At 34.0% G+C, this 23,374-nt stretch overlaps 1 protein-coding gene across 8 annotated transcripts in view; it reads right to left on the bottom strand.

Moving 5' to 3' along the window:
• PHACTR1 (phosphatase and actin regulator 1) overlaps positions 1–23,374 on the bottom strand; it is a 670,567-nt gene that overhangs the window by 180,936 nt on the left and 466,257 nt on the right. The window lies entirely within an intron of this gene.

Raw genomic sequence — 23,374 nt, 5'->3', positions numbered from 1 at the left:
CAATCATGTGTGATCACAGCATGATTGTAAGCTAAACCACAATGTTGTTGCTGGTGTTGCTATTGTTGTTGTTTTGACAGCCAGGTGGTACAATGGTTAGAGTCCTGGGCTTTGAGTCAGGAAGACTCATCTTTGTGATTTCAAATCTGGCCTCAGTCACTTACTAGCTGTGTGACTCTGGGCACAGTTAGTGATAACTAAGAGCCAATGGAGTGGTTTATTGAAGAGGGGAGAGATGTGCTTAAGCCTGGTTTTCAGAACTATTTGGAAATGGTTTTGGATGGCTTCTTATGGCTAAAGAGAAGCTACTTCCCAAAGAGCTTACAAATACCAGCGGCAGCTGGTCAGTGGATAGGGTACTGGCCTGGAGTAAGGAAGTTGTTTTCTTTGTGATCCCATTTCGAGTTTTCTTGGCAAAGATACTGAAATGGTTTGTCATTTCCTTTTCCAGCTCATCTTTAGCCATTATCCTTCTCCATCTTTTTTTTTTACAGATGAAGAAACTGAGGCAAACAGGGTTAAATAACTTGTCGAGGGTCACACACCAAGTCTCTCAGGCTGGATTTGAACTCGTGAAGATGAGTTTTCCTGCTTCCAGGCCTGGCACCTATCCAGTATGCTAATCAGGAAGAGCAGTATAAATCCAGCTTCAAACACTTAACAGCTGTGTGACCCTGCTTCTTGATCTCACACTACTTCAGTTTCATCAACTGTAAAACATGGATAATAATTCCACCTACCTTGCAGGGTTGTTATGACGATCACATGAAGTAAGAGTTGTAAAATGCTTACCATAGTGCCTGGCACATAGTAAATGTTATATAAATGCTTATTCTTTACTCTTTGCTTCTACAATGTATTGAAGAAGGGAAAGAGGGGCAAGCACCTTACAGAGAAAATATTGTAATTTTGAAAGGAAACCTTTACTTCAAAATACCATTTCATAAAGAAAAACAATATAAAGTCCCCCTCCCTGGATCATTATTTAAAAAAAGACTTAGCCTACTGTCATGTGAACTAGAAAGTAAAATTTATTTGGGCCTTTGATGTTTTTGATTTCTATGAAACTCAGGGGACTTGGGACAGCCCCATGCAGGTCTTAGGGACTTTGATGAAATATTGAGCGGCTAAACCAGGAATGCTTTACACAGTACACAGCTAGTAAGATGAACGTTTATCATCAGTCATGAGTAGCAATTCAAGAGAGAATTCCAGACAGAGTTCTGTAGTTAAGCATCATTTAGGAGTTAGGACAGAAGGATTGCTGAGATGCACAGGTTGGAAAATTGTTCAGTTTTGCTTGTTAAGGTCAAATCAGCATATAGTTCTGATTCTACTACAAAGAAAGGGGGGGGGGAATCACAAAATCCTTCTCAAACAAGATGAAGCCAATTTTATTCGAGAGAGAACACTGAATATCCATGGCTTACTATCACAAGAAAAGTTATCCCTAGTATAGGACCTGCTCTTTTATACATGAAAAACAAATTCAATCCTGTGACAACACAATTGGTGCTTTTATTCACAGCTGGACTATTGCTTAAAGATGTCTCCTAAAATTCTGTGATTCTCATTTATAGCTTTATTTTGTCTGCATTAGACAAGAAACACCAGTGAACATTCTGCTGCTTAAAAATTATTTCTAATATTTGGAACTCAAGTTAGCAACTTCTTAATATATGTGAGTCACAGGAAAGAGATATTCTTTTTTCTGGATGAACTAATTTGAAAGGTCACCAAACTTTCCTAATGCCCAGTTTTCTCATCTGTATGAAGGGTATATAAGGTGGTCAAAGACAAGTATATTCAATAACTATTCCAGACAATTCATAGATGCATTTTTTAGTGATAGCAAAGAACTGGAATAGGGTGGGAATTAACTGGTTTGGAAACTGCTCTACGAACTACAGCATATGAATGCAATGTGATGTCATTATGCAGTAAGAATTTACAAATATGAGGAACTCAGAGAAGTTTGGGAAATTCTGCATGAAGTGATGCGGAATTAAATAAGTTGAATCAGAAGAATCATAAAAATGCCTATAGTAAAGCAAAGTTGAACTCTGAGTCAAATTGTAATAACTGACCTTGATCCTGGAAAAAGGGTAGAATATTACATATATCATCAGATATGGAAACTATATTAGCTGCTTTTAATAAACTGTTTTCCCTTATTACAATGGATAAGTCAATTCAGGGTACTGGGAAGGACTAGATATATATCCCAAAATGATTGAGTTATACAGAATGAACAGAAAATCACTGAAACTTATTTTAAAAAATAATATTCATAAAACCAGAGACTTCTTTTTATATTCTCTGTTGCTTCTAACATTCTCTAAAGGAAGAGAAAGTGGAATTCCATTCAAATATGAAGATCTTGAATGTTCAGGTTAGAACTTTGGTACAGATTTCTATTTTTGTTATCTTGGATCCTTGAGAGACCTCATAGTGTAGTAGATGGAATGCCAAGCCTATAAGTCAGGAAGATGTAGGTTCAAGTCCTGTCTCTTTCACCTACTCTCTGTGACCACAGGCAAATCATTTAACCCCCCTGTGCATAAATAACTCCATAAGAGTTGCTGATGAGCTGTTAATCTACACTGGAAGAGGAAGGTTACTGCATTCATGATATCAGACACTTGCCACCTGCCTCCCCCCCAAAACCCAGTTGTTTCCCTAACATTACAAAACCCTTATCTGCCATATTAGAATCAATACTTTGTATTGGTTCCAAGACTGAAGAGTATTTAGGGCTAGGCAATGGGGGTTAAGTGACTTGCCCAGGGTCACACAGCTAGGAAGTATCTGAGGCTAGAATTAAACTGAGGATCTCTAGACCTGGCTCTCAATCCACTGAGCCAACTAGCTGCCCCTTCCCTAACATTTAATAGTGAGCATAGAACTGCCTGTGTTCCTAGAGATCCTCTATTAACAAAGAATTAGTGATTTGTATACTTTTCTCCAAATTAACTAGATTTTTCTATTCTAGTCAGAACTAGAAAGGTAGATAGATGTCCCTAGGATGAGGATGGTGCAGAAGGCACTACAAGCAGACTCCACCTTCTAGGTATCAATATCAATGTGATTTCATATTCAACTTCAAGCAGTGGCTCTTTTATAGAAATCCACGATTGAGCATATCTTTTTTTTTTTTATCATATTGGCCCCTTTGTTATGGGAATAAGACAAAACATGCTTAATGGAATGAAGAGATGGAAAAGAATTTAAATCCATAGTGTGAGAAGTCCTGGTCATGACCTTTCCCTTACATATTAGAAAAAATTTAATTGAAAATGCCTAGAGTACCCCTGTAGCAATAAAAGATTCTATACTCTGAAATTGTTGACTTTGTAGATAAAGTTTAAATGTTTGGGGATTTGTTTCTATTATTTGTTGGAGAGTATTTCTAGCTTTTTGTAACTGTGCTCAGAGCAATAATTCTCATTTCTACCATGTTTTCCATTGCTTCTAACATTCCCGTCAGGAATAAAAAAGAAAATTCATTGATTTGGGTCTAGTTAAGTAGGTTTCTTTTGCTAGATGTAGGAAACATAATGATGTGCTGTATTTCACTCTGGACATCTAATTATTATTGATTGTTTGATAGAAAGTATATGGCCTAAAGGACCCAAGGAAATAGAAATATAAAATGTTACCTAGCTCTGGGTAATAATCCATCTACCTCCCATTTCCTGGTTTGTAGGAGAAGAGCCTTACACTTTCATTTTGGTAATAAAAAACATGCAGAAACAAGCTTACATGCTTCTCTAAACACTAGATGTCTCCCCCCAAAATGCAAAGAAATTGGGGACAGTTATGGGGTAGTAGAAAGAACAATTCACTAGGCATCAGGAACCATGAGTTCTGATTCTGACTATCAGCTTTCATAGTTTACTGATGGCCTCTGAATTTCAACTTCTGTAAAATGGGTCTATGTGTTAGGGTCTTTTCTTGCCCTCAGCAGTTGCCTAGATGGAAGACATTTTAATATATGAAATCCTGATCAAAATACCAGAATCAAAACAAAAACTCTTTTGCAAACATGTTAACTTCTTTGCCATAAATATATAGATAACATCCTTTAGTCTAGCAGTTTGGGAGAATGGAGTTATAAATTAAGACCACGATCAAACAATGACATTTTTGCCCCACCACTGCCCTCATGAAGCCTCCATTCCAGTTTTTGAATAGCTAAAAGCTAGCTATAGCTATAAGAGAAATCAAGCCCATAGAGTGTAGGAAATTGAGGGGAAATATTTCACAGATTCCATCAAAAGCCATCAAGATGAACTTGAAATTTCAAAAAGAAAGTCATGGGGTAAATCAGTTCCCATCTTTCCATTTCTCCCTCTTACACATATTCAATCAATAATAATGATCAGAAGTCTCAAAGTACAAATAGGGAAGCAAAGGCAATAGAAAATACTTTGCTTTTCTTCCAATAACTACCCTAGGATATCTGGGAAGAAAGAAAAACTGGTGATCATCATTCAATGATGGGACTTTTCTTGTGTAAAATGGGAAAATTGGAAAGCCATTTTTGGTACTGTCATATGACTATGAGCTGATCAGAGAATACATGGTCCTCCATTGCCATGACAGTTAATGAAAATCCCCCTTGAAACACAGACTAGAGCTTGTCCTCTATTGTGATATGTTAATTTAACAGAATACCATGAAGCAATTAAGATGGACAGTTATTAGAAGGATAAAGAACCTGGAAAATAATTTTATAAAATGATGCAATACTAAGCAAATAAACAACTCTGGGATCAGAAAAATGGAGTCTATGATCAAATGAGGAAAATAATGCAAATCAGTGGAAAAAGAATTCTGATTTAGAATATAGAAAGAGGACTGGAAAAAGTAGTCATCAGTTGTCATTTTGTTCCTCCAGAGTTTTAGAACTATCAGAAAGCTTTAAGATCCAGAGGCACAATAAAGCATGCCTTTAGTGTTAGATTATATATATATATATATATATATATATATATATATATATATATATGTGTGTGTGTGTGTGTGTGTGTGTGTGTGTGTGTGAGTGTGTGTGAGTGTGTGTGTGTGTGTGTGTGTGTATATATATATATATATATATGTGTTTCTTATATCTATTGTATATCTATTTCTTTATTGTTATATTATTATAAAGGACCCTGCAAGGAAGAGGACCTCTATTTAACTAAGCTCTTAAATGAGAAATGTAAATGATTGTGAGGACAGAGAGGTCAGGGGCAAAGGAGATGCTTTATCTTAGGATGAGTCTTTAAGGCTGGTGAATGTTTACTCTTGAACCACAGTTATTTACTGACCCAGATGCCTGTTAAGGACTTTCTGTCTCTTATACCCACTAGTTATACTCCTAGCTTCTCGGTGTTTGTAGCAATAAACTGTGGAAGCTGATGACACAGAGTTCATATAGACAATTACCACTCATCACAAGAGGGCAGGGTCAATTGATTCTTTCCCCAAATAAGTCTAAAAAAATTCCATCACTGATCCCATTATTCTTGTGATCCAGAATTAATCACAGAGGATCATATATATACTTATAATAGGAACCTTTAGCCTCAATCAGATAAGCTACCTCAATCAAACCCTTTTATCTTAATGGCTTCCATATTGTATATATGCGCATCTTGACAATTCCATGATAAATGGAATGAGATAATCCAGTAGAGTGAAATGATTCTTTATTTTTCTAGATTGGCTTTAAAGTCCTTACTTTCTATCATAAAAATCAATACTATATATTATTTCCAAGGCAGAAAAACAGTAAGAGCTAGGCAATGAGGGTTAACTGACTTGCCCAGGGTCACACAGCTAGGAAGTGTCTGAGGTCAAATTTGAACCCAGGACCTTGCATGTCAAGGCCTTACTCTCAATCCATTGAACCACCTAGCTGCTCTTAATGAGGTTGTCACTGTGTTATTTCCCGCCCCCACCCTCTGTATCCTTAAAAGTCTAGCACAGTGTCTTGCCCAAAATAGGTAATTAATACATTTTTATTGCATTGAATTTCTCAAATGGAGGAACTATTCCACTTTGACATTTGTTTTATACTATTTGATGAAATTAGTAAAATTGCATATTAAAGAGAAATGCATCATATTTGTTTGTACCAGAAGTAAGTTAAATTTATAAAAGGTCTACAATTTTACAAAGCTCTTTTAGAGTAGGAATCTTTTCATTTCTTTGGTCTCGGTATCCTTAGTGCCCAGCACAGAGACTGGCACATTATAGTAGCTTACCAAATGTTAATTGATTGAGAGAATTATTGTGAAAAATTTTTTTTCTCTTCTACACAGTATATCATCATTGGCCCATCTGGTTTTTCTTCTATTTAATAACTAAATCTTTTGTTCAGAAGCATGCTTTAGATTTTGGCTGTCATCTTGCATATTCTTTAGTTAATGATGATGAGGATGTATAAAAAAGCACAATCTTCAAACAGGAATCACTCAATTTCTAAGAGGGTAAATTTATACTACACATATGCAAACTCTAGCATTCAAGTATTTTGAAATACTAGCAAATGAGTTAAACAAAAAACAGCTTACTTAAGTCCAATTGGGCATAAAGAGAAAGGCAGGAACACACAAAAAAGAAAAAGTAAAATATAGTACATAGAGTAGAATGATTTGTCACAGCTTTCCTCCGGCACTATTTGCTCTTTTCCAACGTCATTCAAAGCCATGCTGCTATGATGGGGCATTGCCAAATATTTCATGCTTCATATTACTCACACCATAGTTCTTTGCTTTCCTCAGCTTAGGAGGAAATCATTAGTCTTATGCTTTGAAATTCTGAGTTATATTTCTGATGGATGCTTTTCCACTTGCTTTGAAGTAAAATGTAGCATGCACAGTCAAGCCTGGCAAATCAATCAACCTTAACTGGAGTGAGAATATATAGGATTCACAATTCGATGATTTGATTGAGATTCCATCTATTTGCCATTATGAATGGACTAAAATAACTCAGTATAAAGCAATAATTTCTCATTTTTCTCCTGAATTGGTTTCCAATATGGTTATATATTGAATCTGGTTTTTTAAAAAAAATGTAGGCAGCAGTTTGCCATTCAAGGAAATAATGAATGAGGCAGAGTTCTCTATTTTGTGTTGGAGGACCTGAGTTTGAATTTCAGCTCAGTTCCAGGGTAGCCTTGAACAAGTTGCTGTAGGCTACCTTTGTCCCAACTGTAAAAGAGTGGGTGGACCACATATCTTCTATAAGGTCCTTTCCAACATCAAATCTGCATTCCCTTGTGCCAGTTGTTTGAAATAATCTCAGAATTTTGCCTTTGATGTTAATTCTGATACAAGTCTAGCTGATCACAAATGGTGTACAGAGAAAACAAAGATATAAAGTTTTTCTTTGCAAACTGTGCTTACAGGGATTGTATTATTCCCAAAAGGTAGATTAACAGAAAGCTTTGCTTGAAGTTATGTTTATTCAGAAATGCAAGATCAAGAGTGTTGACCTGTGGACTGAGTCAATGACTATGACAAGGATCTGTAACTAGGGCTTTAAAAAGTTTATGGGCATTTTGCATTTGTTATTTCATTTGAGTTTACACACATATATTTGCATATTTATATAACTGCATATATTTTATGTATATACATATATGCAGACACAAATGTGGATGCATATATACAAACACATATATTTACATATACATTAAGACATACATTTATACATATACACAGACCACAAATATATACACACATACATAGACATATATGTTTATATCTTTATATGTATATTTTTCTTGGATCTCATTTCTTTAGTGCAGGAAACTATTTGTCAGGAATACTCCCTTTGCCAGTGCAAGACAGCAATTAACCATTGATTTATAATCTTAGAAAATTGAGGCACCAAACGGCTATATAAACATAACCAATATTTCAGATGCAGAAATTAACCCCATGTTTTCCTGATTTTTCTGGGGTGAGAGCAGTTCACTCCTTTGCCCTGATGCTTCTTCTTTGCATTTTATTATAATAAGTGATAATTCTTGGAAAGGGCTGGCCTTAGGGATTTGACAAGAGTAATACTAAAACCCATAATGCAATAAAAATTACATTCAGCAAAGTATCTTTGCTTAAAATGTTAAAAATTAATTGGAGACTAAATAATTTATTCTAAAGAATTGTTGGGTCAAGGAATAAATCACAGAAACAAAAGAAAACTTAACCAGAGAAAATGACAACAATTAGATAACATACCAAAACTTTTAGGGTGTAACTGTAATAGTTTTTGGTGAAAAGTTTGTATCTCTAAATGCTTGCATAAAAAAAATAGAAATGAAAGATCAATTAACTGGGAATATGACAGCAATAACAACAAAAAACTTGAGAAGCAACAAACCAAGAAACCTCTACAAAACACCAAATTAGATATTATAAAAATAAAAAAGAACCTAAGAAAATTGTAAGAAAAAAATCCATTTAATTGAGAAAACTCAAACCATTTTTGGAAAAAAATCTAATAAATAGAAAGAAAGCTAATTTGATTAAAAAATAGAGAGAACTATAGTGCAATAAAAATATTAAAGGGAAATTCACAACTTTATATGGAACAAAAGAAGCCATAAAATACTATTTTGTTTATATGCTAAGAAAACTGATAATTTAGATGAAATAAATGTTTATAAAATTGTTCAGACAGAAAAGCAAAAATAAATTATACTAAACCAAAATCAAATTAATTAGCCACAAATTAATTCCCAAGGGGCCAGTGAGACTAAGGAACATTAAACTTATAAGTATTTCATCAAATATTCAAAAAATATTTTCCTAAATATAAATTTTGTAAAAATAGGAAAAGGGATCCATCTAAATGCATTCTTTGATATGAATATGATTTTCATAGTTAAATCCAAAAGAAAAATAAAATGATAAACTAATGTAACATAATATAATGTAAACATCAATGCAAAAATATGAAATAAAATGTTAACAAAGAGGTTACAGCAACATGTTATGTAATTAGAATTTTGTAACCTTGAACCATATTTCCCAGAATCCCTTTCCTTTCATCTCCACATTATGTCCTTACATTATGCAGATAAAGTTTTGTGTAATTCTGCCCTTTCACTCTATTCTCCTGCTTTTCGTGGTCCCGGAAACTGCTCTTTTCTCAGGCTATCACTTTCCTCTATTTCAAATAGTATTAGATATTAATTTTTAATCTTACAATGTTAAAAAATTGTACATTGTGATGAAGTTGGATTTATATCAATAATACAAGATGGCTCAATATCAGCAAAAGTATAAACAAAACAACATATAAATAACCTGAAGAAACAAAAAAAATAAAATGATTATATGATTATATGGTGAAAACTTTTGAAAGACCCAATACCTATTTCTGCTAAATAATTTCATTGTAAAGTATAAGAATAAAAGGACCTTTCTTTAAGTAGCATTTATATAAACACCCAAACAAATATTAGGGGGCTTTCCAATAAGATCAAGGACAAGACAAAGTCATAGATAATCAAGACTATCATTTTATATAGTTCTAGAAATGCTAGTTGTAGCATTATTAGAAGAAAAAAATGAAGGAAATAACCAGAGGCAAATAAGAAACAAAACTATCACTTTTTGGAGATGTGAAAAGAATCTTAGGGAGAAAATTAACTGAAATTATAACTTCCACAAAGTTGTGGAATATAAAATAAACCCACATGTCAACAACATTGCTATATATTACTAAGAGTAATTCTAAATCCACAGATTCAGAGAGCTGACCTTCATAACAGAGAAATGAAATTCCCAAGCCTCATAGAAAGGCATGAATTATCCACATGGCTTCTGAAGTAAAAGGATCAGTAACTTGGGAGTACAGAAAATCAGCCCTTTTCTTGCTACTATGACTGTGAGATTTGAAAATAGAAATTTTCTGGAAGGATGCTGTCCTGATCAGTGGCATTACTTCCAATGGAAATCCTAACTGAAGATGGGAAATCTAAGAACTAAATAGTAGGAAAGTTAAGAATTGAATAGAATGTCAGGATATTGACCCAATGACAAGTTGGAGTTCAGTTTCCTTCTGAGGGGAACTTATGGGACACAATGATTACTTTAAGTGTTATTTGCATCTTTTTTGGATTACTTTAAACTTTCTGCATTATTTGTCAGGCAAAATTAAAATTGTCCTTTAGCTATGATAATTTAGTAACTTAAGTTCTTAGATCGGAGCAACATATATGTTATATGTTTATGGAAACCTAGATACATGTTATAAACAAACTATAATCATAGATTTCCTACAGGAAATTATGAGCAATTGTGAGTCAGAGAGTCATTATTTGGAGCCAAAGATCATAATTGATCCCAAAGCTCTTAGGCTACAGGTTACTCATATCACGCATCCTCTCTTCATCTATGCTTCTTAGAATATCTTACTTCATTCAAAGTTCAGTTGATAGACTCATCATTGCTTTCTGCCTTCACAAATATTTATCTTTTTACTTATTTTATGGTCCCAGTAAAAATACTAGGCCCCTGAAGGCTAATATTGTTTTAAATTTTCTTTATATATCTAGAACCTGGCATAGCATCTTACCCAAAGTAGATACTTAATATTCACAATGTATGCTTGTTAAATTGATTTGAAATTTAACTCCCAAGATGTTTTTCTTTCCACATTTGCCTTCATGCATTTGTACCCATTAGCTCTATCTGGACAGATTTTCTTCCTATTAATGTAATGTTCTTTCTTTAAGGTCACAGTCATATGCCTCCTCTTTCATGAAGAATCCTAGACACAACATAACCATCTTCCCCTAGTGTCAAGGAAGTTCATCCCCTCCCCTTCCTGAGTCGCTTGACTTGTCCATCAAACATTCCTAAAATAACACAGTTGCACCAGGTTTGCATCCCTCTACATGCTGTATGTCAATAAAAGTCAAGGCTTTGGACTTGTGAGGGGGGGGAAACCAAGAAGAGAATGAAGAAAGAGGAGATCTGGAACAGAGCAGGCAGGTGAAAGGGATGGAGGAAGAGAAATGAAAGCTAGGGACCACATGGTCGGGTTACTTATAGGAATGATTGTCTACCCTTTCCAATAAACTTTATAAAATATATATCTTTCCAATAAACTTTATAAATTATATATCTGGGTAGGAATATTATTTCAATTCTTACACCCTCCTACTTCTAGCTAGATGTGATCCCATCTTCCTACAATCAGTCTCACCTGATCCTCTGTTTGAATTCATGCATTTAATCATATTCTAGCTTATATAATAGTTTTTATGTATGTATCTCATCTTCTCAGGAAATTGTAAAATCTTTGGAGACTGGGATTGAATTTCCAGAACTCCAAATTTAGTAACTTAATATATTAATATTTGTTGAACTGAAAATAACTTGAACATTACTTCTGTTTGAATAAGAGATAAAAATACTCCTTTAATGACAGAAGTCAATTTAATTTTCAGAAAAAAAAGTTTTTTCCCTTAGGAAGAGAGAATTTATGAGGGTCTATAAAGATTACATGACTCTCATCTTAATAAAGCTGCCTTAGCTCTGATTGGGGAAATGCCAGAAATGAAAAACAAAAGGTCTCTTTTTGTTGGGAACAGTATGCAAAGGAAAAAAAAAAGAATCAGATGATGGGAAAGATATTTTTCCCCCATGGAAGGAAATAATGTACTCTTTGCAAAGCCCAACATATTCTTGCCTAGTGTACTTTTTGCTTGAGATTGGAATGAAAGAAGCCTTATTAGACAAATAAATGGTATTTCTACTTTTGTTGGAGAAGACTCAAAATATGTGTCTCCTCAATTATAGGGAATTAACTTCACCTTTTAGTCCACTAAGAAATTTGGTTCTGTGAATTACTTTTCCACAGGTCCCTGTGGCTTGAAATAATGTAATTAGTTTAACTATCGAAATGAAAGTATCTCCAACTTTTAGAGGGAACAATTGACACTGAAGGCAGGTAGAAGCATCACATTCCTCCTAGCCCCATGACTTCATGATATAGAAACTATAATGGGGCACATAATTGCTTTGTGAAGATTCACAAGAACTCAGGGGAAGAACCATGAACATGGGCCTTTTTTGGTAGGTAGTTAAAGGAGGAACAGATTTTCAAACCTATGTGTGGCAGAATACTAACACTATCCTGCTGATATGGTTTCTTTAAATGCTAAGTATCAAACTGTGGCTTTCACTTAAGACTAATGTGTTTCATCTGCTCCATGTGGTGTTCAACCTTCCCATCCACAAATGAAAAAAGGGCAAAATGGAAGAAGAATAAAGTCTGGATTTAGATCCTTGAAGTCTGACTTCTCACTAATCAATATTCAGTTTTATACAGAGAAAAAACTCAGTTCTCTTGAAAGAGATGAATTCCTAATGCTGGCAAGTTAACTGGCAGATATATGATTATAGAAAAAGAAGACAACAAAGTGGAGAAGTGAATGAGTGAGTGTGTGTGTGTGTGTGTGTGTGTGTGTGTGTGTGTTTATGTTGGGGGGAGTAGTGAACATACTTGATCATTCTAGGTGGAAAAAGCACACTTACTCTTAATATTAGTTAATTAATGCCATCTACATATAGATTGTCTCCATTAATATCATTTGGTACCACAAACTAGAAACACAGTAGATGACCAATGATTTGTGAATGGCTAAATGAGCAGTGGTAATGAATCTACTGGAATAATAATTATGCCTTATGAAGCAACAAATATGAGTAATGCTGAGAAACAAACAGATTTCTTGAACCTATGTAGAAGAGAGCAGAACAAGATGAATATACATAACTACTACAGTAATATAAATTAAAATAATAGGAAAAAGTAGGTGAATTCAAATTAAATTTAAGAATTAATCTTGGGCCACAAGGACAGATAATAAGAAATGCTTCATTCCTCTTAGTAGAAAGGCAGGGAACTACACAGGTACAGAATATTGCAAATATTTTTAGATAAGGACACTGTATCTAGAAGTTTCACTTAATTTTAAGAGGTTTGATTCTAATGATATAACAAAAAGTGATTATGTCATAAAAACAAAAGTCAGAAATAGAATATTAAAAATATTTTAAAGAACTAAGGAAAAAGGTAATTAATGTTTAAATTTCCTTAAAGACTCATAAACAATGTTTCATTTTAATAGTGAAAAATTGATTATGCTAAGTATTATATTCATAGCTGCATTGTGGGCAGTGGACAAATTGTAGTTTAAAACATCATTTCTTTTTTATACCAATTCATGGATAAAAATACCAAATACCTTAAGGTAGAGCCTCCTCACCAAATGATAACATTTAACATAGTACCTAGTATATTCTAGAGCTCAATAAATATAAATATAGAGCTCAAAAATATAAATAAAAATTGTTTGATTGACCCTCTAGTCTCAAGAACTACCTCTTTCCCATTTCTTTATGCATGTACAAAATAATAGAATGAGAATCAATTGTTTAAGCATATAATTTTCCAATTCTTCATTTTTCAATTATCTTCCCTCCCAATAATGCAAGACTGGCAAGGCATATCAAAAATGTTGTGTTAGAAAGTTTTAATGGTTTTTTTCCCCTCCAGGAATATTTCATGAGCTCACCTAATACTTGGAGACTGACTGCACAGCCATCAAGGAGGTACCTACCACATATTGTCATGGAATGCAAAATGCTTGAAATAGAATAAGGGAGAACATACACAAACACACACACACATACATATGACTCCCCAGTTGCCTTTCTATGGATCATAACCCCAAGAAAAAGACATGCCATCATAAAAATCTCTCTTTTTTTTCTAAACCCTTACCTTCCGTCTTGGAGTCAATACTGTGTATTGGCTCCAAGGCAGAAGAGTGGTAAGGGCTAAGCAATGGGGGTCAAGTGACTTGCCCAGGGTCACACAGCTGGAAAGTGTCTGAGGCCAGATTTGAACCTAGGACCTCCCATCTCTAGACCTGACTCTCAATCCACTGAGCTACCCAGCTGCCCCCCATAAAAATCTCTTAAGAATCCTAACACACTTTCCTAGCATGTATAGTCTCACCTAGTGTGGCTTCAGGGTGCTACCTGCAGAAAGATCCTTTTAAATCCCCCGCCACATACCATTCCTATAAACCCATAATAATGATGCAACACAGCTCATTTGAGATAGTTTCCTTTTTTTTAAAAAATCTTACCTTCCATCTTAGAATCATTGGTTCTAAGGCAGAAGAGAGGTAAGAGCTAGGCAATGGGAATTAAGTAACTTGCCTAGAGTCATGCAGGTAGGAATTGTCTGAGGTCAAATTCAAACCCAGGATCTTTCATTTCTGGGCCTGGCTCTGGACCCACTGAGCTCACCTAGCACCTGAGATACTGTTTCAAATGGATCTTGCAATATTTTTTATTCCATTCAGTTCTCAAGTGCTTTATGACCCTGGCCAGGGTGCTGAAAATAAACAAACACTAAACCTGTAACATGGTTAAAGTGATTTTAAAAATTGGGTTCCAATACTGTTTTTTGTTTGTTTGTTTATTTTCTATAGAATAGAGTTATATCCAGTATATCTTATAGTGTCTTTGTGTAAACAAACCCTTATTCATAGTTATTAAGAACCCATCATTTTGCATAAATCACTGTTGCCATATAAACATGATCATAAATAATAGCAAACATTTATCTAATACCTGCTAAATGTAAGCTACTGTGTTAAACACTGAAGATACAAAGACTACTACTCACTGTCTTTGGAAAAAATGTATAACTTAGTTGAGGAGACAGGGCTAACATTAATAACATTTCACATTTATATAATATTCTAAGGTTTACAAGGTTCTTTCCCACTGTGACACATATAAAAAATGAAAGATAAGTTAATGAGGCCAGATGAATGGAATAGGCATTAAGTACTCTGAGAGTTCTGAAAAGAATTATACAAAGTTGTAGAGGAAGAAAGGCTTCATTGAGGAGGAAGAACTTTGGTTAGGGCCTGAAGGATTTATTTCATGTTAATATGAGTCAGAGTATATTCCAAATTGAGTAGTTTCTTCCTCGATGCTTAAAAAATCTGCTCAAGTCTTCCCTAACCTTGAAAACTCCTGCATGGAAATTCTTTTATTTCTCCTTGAGTCTGTCCCTAGCTTTTTTATTTTTAATCTCTTCAAGCCATTTATAGAACCCCTCTTCACTTTCTCCAAATAGAAGACATAACCTCATACATTGCTAGATAAACTAAGGCTACCAGTGATGAATGTCCTCTTTTCCCCAGTTCTATACTTCAGATCCTGTCAGCATCCTTCTCCATTCTCTGGTCTTTTTTTACTAGTCTCTGTGAAAGATGTAGCTCTTTTCCTTCTTTAAGACCAGTCCCTCAATTTGTGCACAATTGATGCTCATTCCATTATATCATCTTCAGGAGCTTGATTCTTTAATCACTCTCCCCCTTCTCTTCCTAATCTTCAAGCTAGATTTACCTTCTTTGTTGCTCTAATCTCCCTTTCCTTTAAAATCTCTTATTTGATTTTTCAAGCTATACCTGCCTCTCTTTCACAGAGAGACTACTAGTAAAAGCAACCTCAGTGGATTCATTACCTCTTTTTCCTCTTCTTCTTCAATCTGTTACTTAAACTTCAGCACTGACTCAAAACTTACTAATACTCTAACATCACTACAGTTAATGGCTTATTCTTGGTCCTTAGCCTTCCTGATCTCTCTGAAGTCTTTGATGCAATTAATAACTTTTCTCCTGGATTCTCTCAACTCCTTTGGAATTCTTGGTACTAACCTCTGGTGCTCCTCCCATCTGTCTGACTGTTCCCTTTTGGTCTCTTTTGTTGGCATATCATTCAAGTTCAGGTCAACTTTTGAGTATTCTTTGAATATTCTTGTCTTTCACTACATTTCATTTATTGATTTCATAAGTTCCCATGGATTTAATTAACATCTCTATGCAAATTACTCACAAATCAAGCATATCCATCCCTAATCTACTGAGAATTCAAGTCTTATTTCTATAACTGTTGTGGAAACTCCTTTCAGTAGACATCTCAAATTGAATTTGCTCAAATCATTATTTTTAACCTGTACCCAAAACTTATACTTCCTCCCAACTTCTCTATTCCTTTTGACAGCAGCACTATCATTCTAGTCATCTAAATTCATAATCTCAGTCATCATCAGATCTCAACTCTCCCTCAACCTTTATATCTAATTACTGTTAGGTCTTCTGTATTTTGTGTCCCCAATATCTTTTGTATCATTTACCTTCCATTTTTATTATTAATCTTCTCTGGATGTCAAAAGCCTGTTTGCCCTACTGCTGACATTTCATAGAACTTTCCTTATATCTGTGCCTTCTTATTCTGAAATAGCTTACAACTACCTCTAGTGCTCACTCACCTTAGAATATTCCATTCCAAGGTTTGTATCCTTATTCTTCCATTGTTAAGATTCCTCTGGAGCCTCCATTTTGTGGAGGGACCCCAGAGACCTTGACTACTTTCATTCCCTTTCCAATATTTTTCATGACTTCTATTACACTTCAAAAATATGCCTTCATGCCAGAAGCCTCATTCCTCACCCTCCTCCCCATTTCTGCTCTTATTTGAGTATTACCTTCCCCCATTTACACTGAAAATTTCTTTCCTTCCTATCTTCCTTCTTTTCTTCCATCCTCCTATCTTCTTTTTTTCTTCCTTCTTCCCCATTTTCCTTCTTGTCTCTAGCTCTTCACTTACATGGTCACTTCTTGCCCTTATCACCTCTCATTTGGACTAATACATTGGCTTCCCTCACTCTGACCTCTTTGAATCCATTCTCCCTACCTTTTCAATCAATTTTCCACATAAATGCCAAGTTTATATTCCTGCAGCATAGGTTTGGCCATGTTATATCTCTTCTTCAGTGGCTTCCTGTCACTACAGGGGAAAAAAACATAAACTCCTCAGGTTGTCAGGAAGCCCTGCCTACTATGGTTTTAGATTTTCTGTTTAGACCAATTTTGTATTCCTTCCCCTGAAATAATTCATGTGCTAATCCAAATGTCCTGTTTGTTGTTCCTAGTACACAACATTCTAAATCCCTTCTTTACCCCCTTGCATAGATTCTCATCTAAGGCTGAGAAGATCTTTCTCCTCCCCTGCTTCCTGGAGTCCCTAGTTCATATCTATGTATATTTTTCACCCAAGTAGAAACAAGTTTGTCGTGAAAAAGGAGTGTTTATCATTTCTCATTGCCTAGCATTAAATATTAATTGAACTGAATTTGAATTAACAAGACATGAGTTCAAATCATGGCATTGCTACTTGTAGTGTTACTTTGGACAAACCACTTTGCCCCTGTCATTTTTTGGAAAGGCAATATGATTAAGTACATAACAAATTGGGCTTGAAGTAGAAAGATCAAGATTCTAATCTTGCCTAAGACTCAGTACTTGTGTATTGATTGGCAAGTTACTTAACCTCTATCTCACTCAGTTATCACATCAATAAAATGAAAGGGTTGGACTCAATGGTCTCTAAGGTCTGTTCCAGATATAAAACTATGATCCTATAATCTATTCCATATAAATTATGTTTTTAAAGTATTTAAATGGCTAACATACCTACTAAAGTACACTGAGAAAGTCTATATATTTTTATGATTATTTAGGAAGAAGGATGTCACATCTTATCAAAAGTCAATAAAGGTGAAAGCTCCCACAATTTGAGACAATGAACTATAAATTGAGTAAATTTGGTAACAGTTGACACTTCATTAGTATGTTAAAGCTTGCAATAACTCAAAATAGTCCACTGAGTCTCCATTTTAGAAAAAAGAATCTGAATAACTGATATTCATAGAAGACTTTGCAGTTGGAATAATGGTTTTTACACACACACACTATTACTTTTTTCTTCCTAACAACCCTTCGAGGTTGGTGCTATGTTATTCTCCCCATTTTGCATAAGAAGAAGCCAAGGCTCAGAGAAGGTTAAATGACTTCCTTGATGCCACACAGTTAGGAAGTTTCAAGAGGCAGGAACTAGCTCAAGGTCAGGCTGATTCCAGGTCCAGCAGTCTTTCTACTAAGCCAGGCTTCCTCTCAGAAACTAAAGGTCAAAGAGGTCAAACATAATGGTGCAAAGCTAGTGAATACTGTTGACAGAATTTGAATACAGGCTTTTTCTAACTTGAAGTTCATTGTGTTTCTTGCTATATGACATCTTTTTTCCTCTGTGAGACATTAGAAGTTGGTCAGATAGCAATCAGTCATCAAGTATTTTTATGTGCCTAATATTATGTTCCAGGGACTCTGATGATAGAATGCCTTCTCCATGCCCAGAGACACCTTAGTGATCATTGCTTTGGCCAGGACACTGATAGAGTTTTGGAGGCAAATTGCAATTTCCATTGCCCAAGAAGCTAGTAGAGCTTTTCCTTATTGTAGGAGGGGCCAACCCAGTTTCTTAGATACTAAAGACAGTATCATTCAGATTAAGAGTTTAAATAACTCAGGAATATTATTCTAGATGGAATACCTGCTTTGTTCCAAATCAGTGTTCAGATTTGGAATGAACACTCAATTTATTTCCACAAACTCTTCTTTTCTAAGAGATCCCTTGTTCCTATAAAGTTTGTAGGCTTCCTCCTTGGTTGAAAGAAATATATTTATGTTAGTTTATAATTACCAAGGCCATACTAGATGGCACAATGGATACAACTCTGGGCTTAGAATCAGAGAGACTCATATTCTTGAGTTGATATCTAACTTCTGGCACTTACTCGATGTGTGACCCTGGGCAAGTCACTTAATTGTGTTTGCATTCATTTCCTCATCTATAAAATGAGCTAGAGAAGGAAATGGTGAATTATTCCAGTATCTTTACCATGAAAACCCCAAATGGGTCCACAGAAAGTCAGACATAACTGATGAAATTGCTGAGCAACAACAACAATTACCATATTAATTTGTTTATCAATATATAACCTACAAGAGAGCAACTATATTGTCCCTTTAAAAAATAAGTTTAAAAAGGTTGATTAGAAACAACTGTGACATCAGAGTGCTTCAATATAAGAAGAAATTAAGGAGGGATTGACAACTGGGGAGAAATAGAAGATGTTTGCTTTAGAGAGAATATTAGTCTTAAAGAGAAGGTGGAGTGGAAGGCAGTGGGATTTAATACTGGGTGAATTTAAGATGTTGTGTCTTTAGCAAAATAGTTAATAGAAATAACATGATAACAAGCAGAGACAGTCAAAAGAAGAATGAACTCAATAGTTATTAAAAATTTCAGGACTACTGACCTTTGTGTCAGGAAGACCTGGGTTCAAATCATACCTCTGACATATTATGTAGGCTTGAGGAAGTCACTTGACTTTTCAGCATCCAACCAACTCTAAGACTCTTAAGTTGTAGAACAGGTGTATTTGGTGGGCATTTTAGAAACATGAAATGAATGAATGCAAGGTCTTAAAGTTCATATTCTCATCTCATTCTCAAAAAGATAAAATGAATTAACAAAAGTGCACTTTGAAAAAAAATAAAGCTATGAACAACAAATTTATATTATTGTTGGTATATTTCCCAATTTAAAAAAATACTACTTTATAGTAGATTAGAAGAAAGCCAAGATTAGCTCATTAATTACTTGACTAGTCTATGTTACTATATTACTATTCTATATTACTATAGGAGTAATTCTCATTTGTATTTGAGAGACCACATATTTCTCAAAATGAATGGATAAGAATTCCATCTATCAAGGACAAATATTACACATTTGGTTTCATTTCATATGAATTAGACTAACTAATGAACTTGTGATAATATGTTGACTTAAACATTTAAATCCAGAAATCTTACTGTATTTTGGTCATGAATGAAGAAAAATTCTCTTGTTTACCAAAAATACAAATGTCACTATCATTCATAATACCTTATTTGTAGGAAATGAAATTTTCTGCTGTGGCTATTACAAAAACAAAATGTAAATTTTGATTTGTGGTTAGAAAATAATTACATATAGCAATATCATCAATCTTTCAAGAAACTTTTTGTTCCAAATCAAGCCCATCCAACACTCTAATATTAGTTATTTATGAGTTACATATATAAAATTATAAATAACTATCAATCAACATTTGCACATGTTATGTTGTTTTTATTGTTGGAATATTTGTGTTGTCATGCAAATTATAATACAAAATGCACTAAGAAATTTGTATAGATTATTTAAGTATAGTATGGGAGGTATATTATAATTATTTTTCATAAAATTTATAAACCACTCCTCTGTTGATATTTATTCATTAATCAATTTTCTTTAGTCTTGATTAGTCAATCAGTTCCAAACTCACCTAACAACTACAAACTAGCCATCATATGTCTAACTTATTTATTAAATGAGATCATATTTGGAAAGAACATTTAATACATTGCCTGACATATAGTAGGCACTATACACACACACACACACACACACACACACACACACACACACACACACACACATATATATATATATGTCTTCCCTTGCCCTTTTTACCTTCCAGTTTTCATCCCTTTTCCAGTGTCAGGAAAGAGTTGATCAAAAACATCACTGAAAGCCAAGATATACTAGATCTGCCTCAATCAGTTAATCTAATAACACTGACAAAAAATGGACTGTACATGTTTAGGTTAAGGGTTTTAATTTTTGTTTTTGTTCTTCAACTGAGGGAGCAGTGGGAAAGGCAAATTATATTTTTAAAAGAAAAATAAAAACAGAAAAGAAAGTCTCCACTTTTATATATAGTTTTTTATCTGTACAATGTGAATAATAATGTTGTACTATCTAAAATGGGATAAGACTCAAATGATAAGAGCTGTAATAGAGATGTCCATTGTTAAATGACTGGAAAAAGAAGAGTTAGCCAAGTATAAAAAAAGAGCTATCAGAAAAAGGACTTAAATATAATGCTAGATTTGAACAGTGCAATTTAAAAAGATCTAAACCTGTTTCACAGAAAGATTGTGTAACTACTATTGACAAAGTGAATGAAATTAAAACTGTCACTCAATCCCAAAGTGTAATTTTCTCCCTTTGTTTTTTATGTTTCATTTAAATTTCTTTTCATTTTCTAATTTGCATAGCCTAGGTAAGGTGTCATTATAATTTGTCAAAATGATAAGAAAATTATACATTACAAAAAACATGTATGGAAACTCCATTAATGAAAATTGCCTGCAATTCTTTTTCTTCAGTTATAATGAAGGTGCAGCGTTTGCTCAATTTTGCACCTGGAAATATGTATAGAGAGGTGGCTAATTTCAGATTTCTCAGGCTCAAGAAATGATCCATGGAAATAAAAGGGTAAACTTAAATAAAATAATTTCTCTTAGGTTTGCAAAACTTACATTTGAGTTTCCAATGAGATGGTCATTAATTAAAACATACCTGAATTTTCATTTTTGATTAAAGAGAAAAGATATCACTCAGGTCAACATTTTGAATGGAAGTTGCTTATACTATCTCTGAAGAGAGTAAGACTTCAGAGGAGGTGGTATTGTGATAAAACAAGAGGAGAGAAATACCCTAATAATAAGGGTTCACAGTACATTGACTTTGAGTCAGAAGACCCCAAGCTTTACTCCTGGCTCTGTCACTTATTAATTTTGGGACCTTAAGTCCCACTTCATCCCTCTTGGCTTCAGTTTCTTCCTTTCCAAAATTAGGGGGTCAATGATATCTATAGGTTTCCTTATGGCTTTAACATTCTGTGACAATATCCTTTTAAAAATAACTTCTATATTACTTATTGGTTTTAAAACATATCTACCTGATAAAAATGATTTTTGAAGGTACTTCAAAATGCTTTGTGTAATATTTAAGTTCAGTAACACCTCACTTACTACCTCTGGGGTAGCTAGGTGTCATACTGGATAGTGCTCTAGACCTGGAATATGGAAGACTAATATTCATGAATTCAAATCCAAATTCAGACAATTACAAGCCATGTGACATTGGGCAATTCATTTAACTGTTTCCTCATCTATAAAGTGAAATGGAGAAGGAAATGGCAAACCACTTCAGTATCTTTGCCAAGCAAATCTCTAATGGGGTCATGAAGCATCAGACATGACTGAATAACAACAATAACAATATCAATCAACAACATCACTGGTGTGACCTTCAGCAAGACACTTGACCTCTCTCTCTGGACTTTAGTTTCCTGTCTAAGAAGACAAGACTATAGTAGATGATCTCCTAGGTCTCCTTTCAGCTCTAAATCCTGTGACCATCCCCTATTCTAGTATGCCTTTTCTGGTTTCAATGACTTTGTTAACTTAATTCTCCCTGTATGAGATATATTCTTCATCTCTGGTCTCATCTCCATGGGTTAAAATTTCTCCCTTTCTTTAAAGACTAAATGTGATGCCACTTCCTCTATAAAATCTTCCTTGATCCTTCAGCTGAAAAGTGTTTTTTCTTTCTTCACATCTTCCAACATTTTTGTCTGGCCATCCCTTTTCCAAGACAAGTTATTTATGTATATGTCTTACCCTCTCAATTAGATTATAAATTCCTTGAGTCCAAGATCTGTGCCTTATTTCATCTTTCTATAGTGTCCAGTACTGTACCTTGCATAGAATAGATGAGGATTAAATATATTTGTTTAATTGTGGGAAATTTTCAACATATTAAAACTGATTATCAATATATCAATATCAAACAAGTAACTGGACACAGATATCCAAAATGGACTTCTTCCATATGGAAATATAACTATTATATCAGCACAAATAGCATTAAATCAACTTGGATTTTATTTAATATAATATTTTAAAAACACAAAATGCATACTAATTAATGTTACCAAGAAATTGCCAAGAAAGAAATCCAGATTCAAAGAAATATATTTACATGTAAGGAAATGTTACTAAGTGAAGTTTTATAGTTATTAAGAAATAACATATTTGTCTTTCTCTGAGGAGTAGCAGCAGGAAGGGAGCCTTTGTAATAAATTTCCAGTTGTCAGTCTTTCTCTGGAGGTGTCACTAAATGAGATAGAAATATATAAGGCAATCTCTAGGAAGAAAAAGTTGGCAATAGCCATCAGTTCAAATCAAGATGCCAAGAAAGGTTTTCATGAGAAGACGATTACTGTGTTTATTACCCACAGCACTAAGAATATGAAAGCAAAATAAGAATGCTTGTTTCTATGATTTGTTTTTTATCCATGAGTTTATTCAGAATTCTATTTTCTTGATCTACATTTAGGTTGGTATCTTTGTCTCATATTTCCAATATAATTACCTTTACTATACTATGGTTTATAAAGAATATGCTATTATTTCTGCCTTTTAATTATATTTATTATTAACATTATTAAATTTGTTTTATACTTATAATTATTTTTGTCTTTTAATTATTCATAT

The sequence above is a fragment of the Monodelphis domestica genome, chromosome 3, assembly GCF_027887165.1.
Source record: "Monodelphis domestica isolate mMonDom1 chromosome 3, mMonDom1.pri, whole genome shotgun sequence".
In the NCBI taxonomy this organism is placed as follows: Eukaryota; Metazoa; Chordata; class Mammalia; order Didelphimorphia; family Didelphidae; genus Monodelphis; species Monodelphis domestica.
The sequence above is the reverse complement of the archived record's forward strand: the minus strand, read 5'-3'. Positions and strand labels throughout refer to the sequence as shown.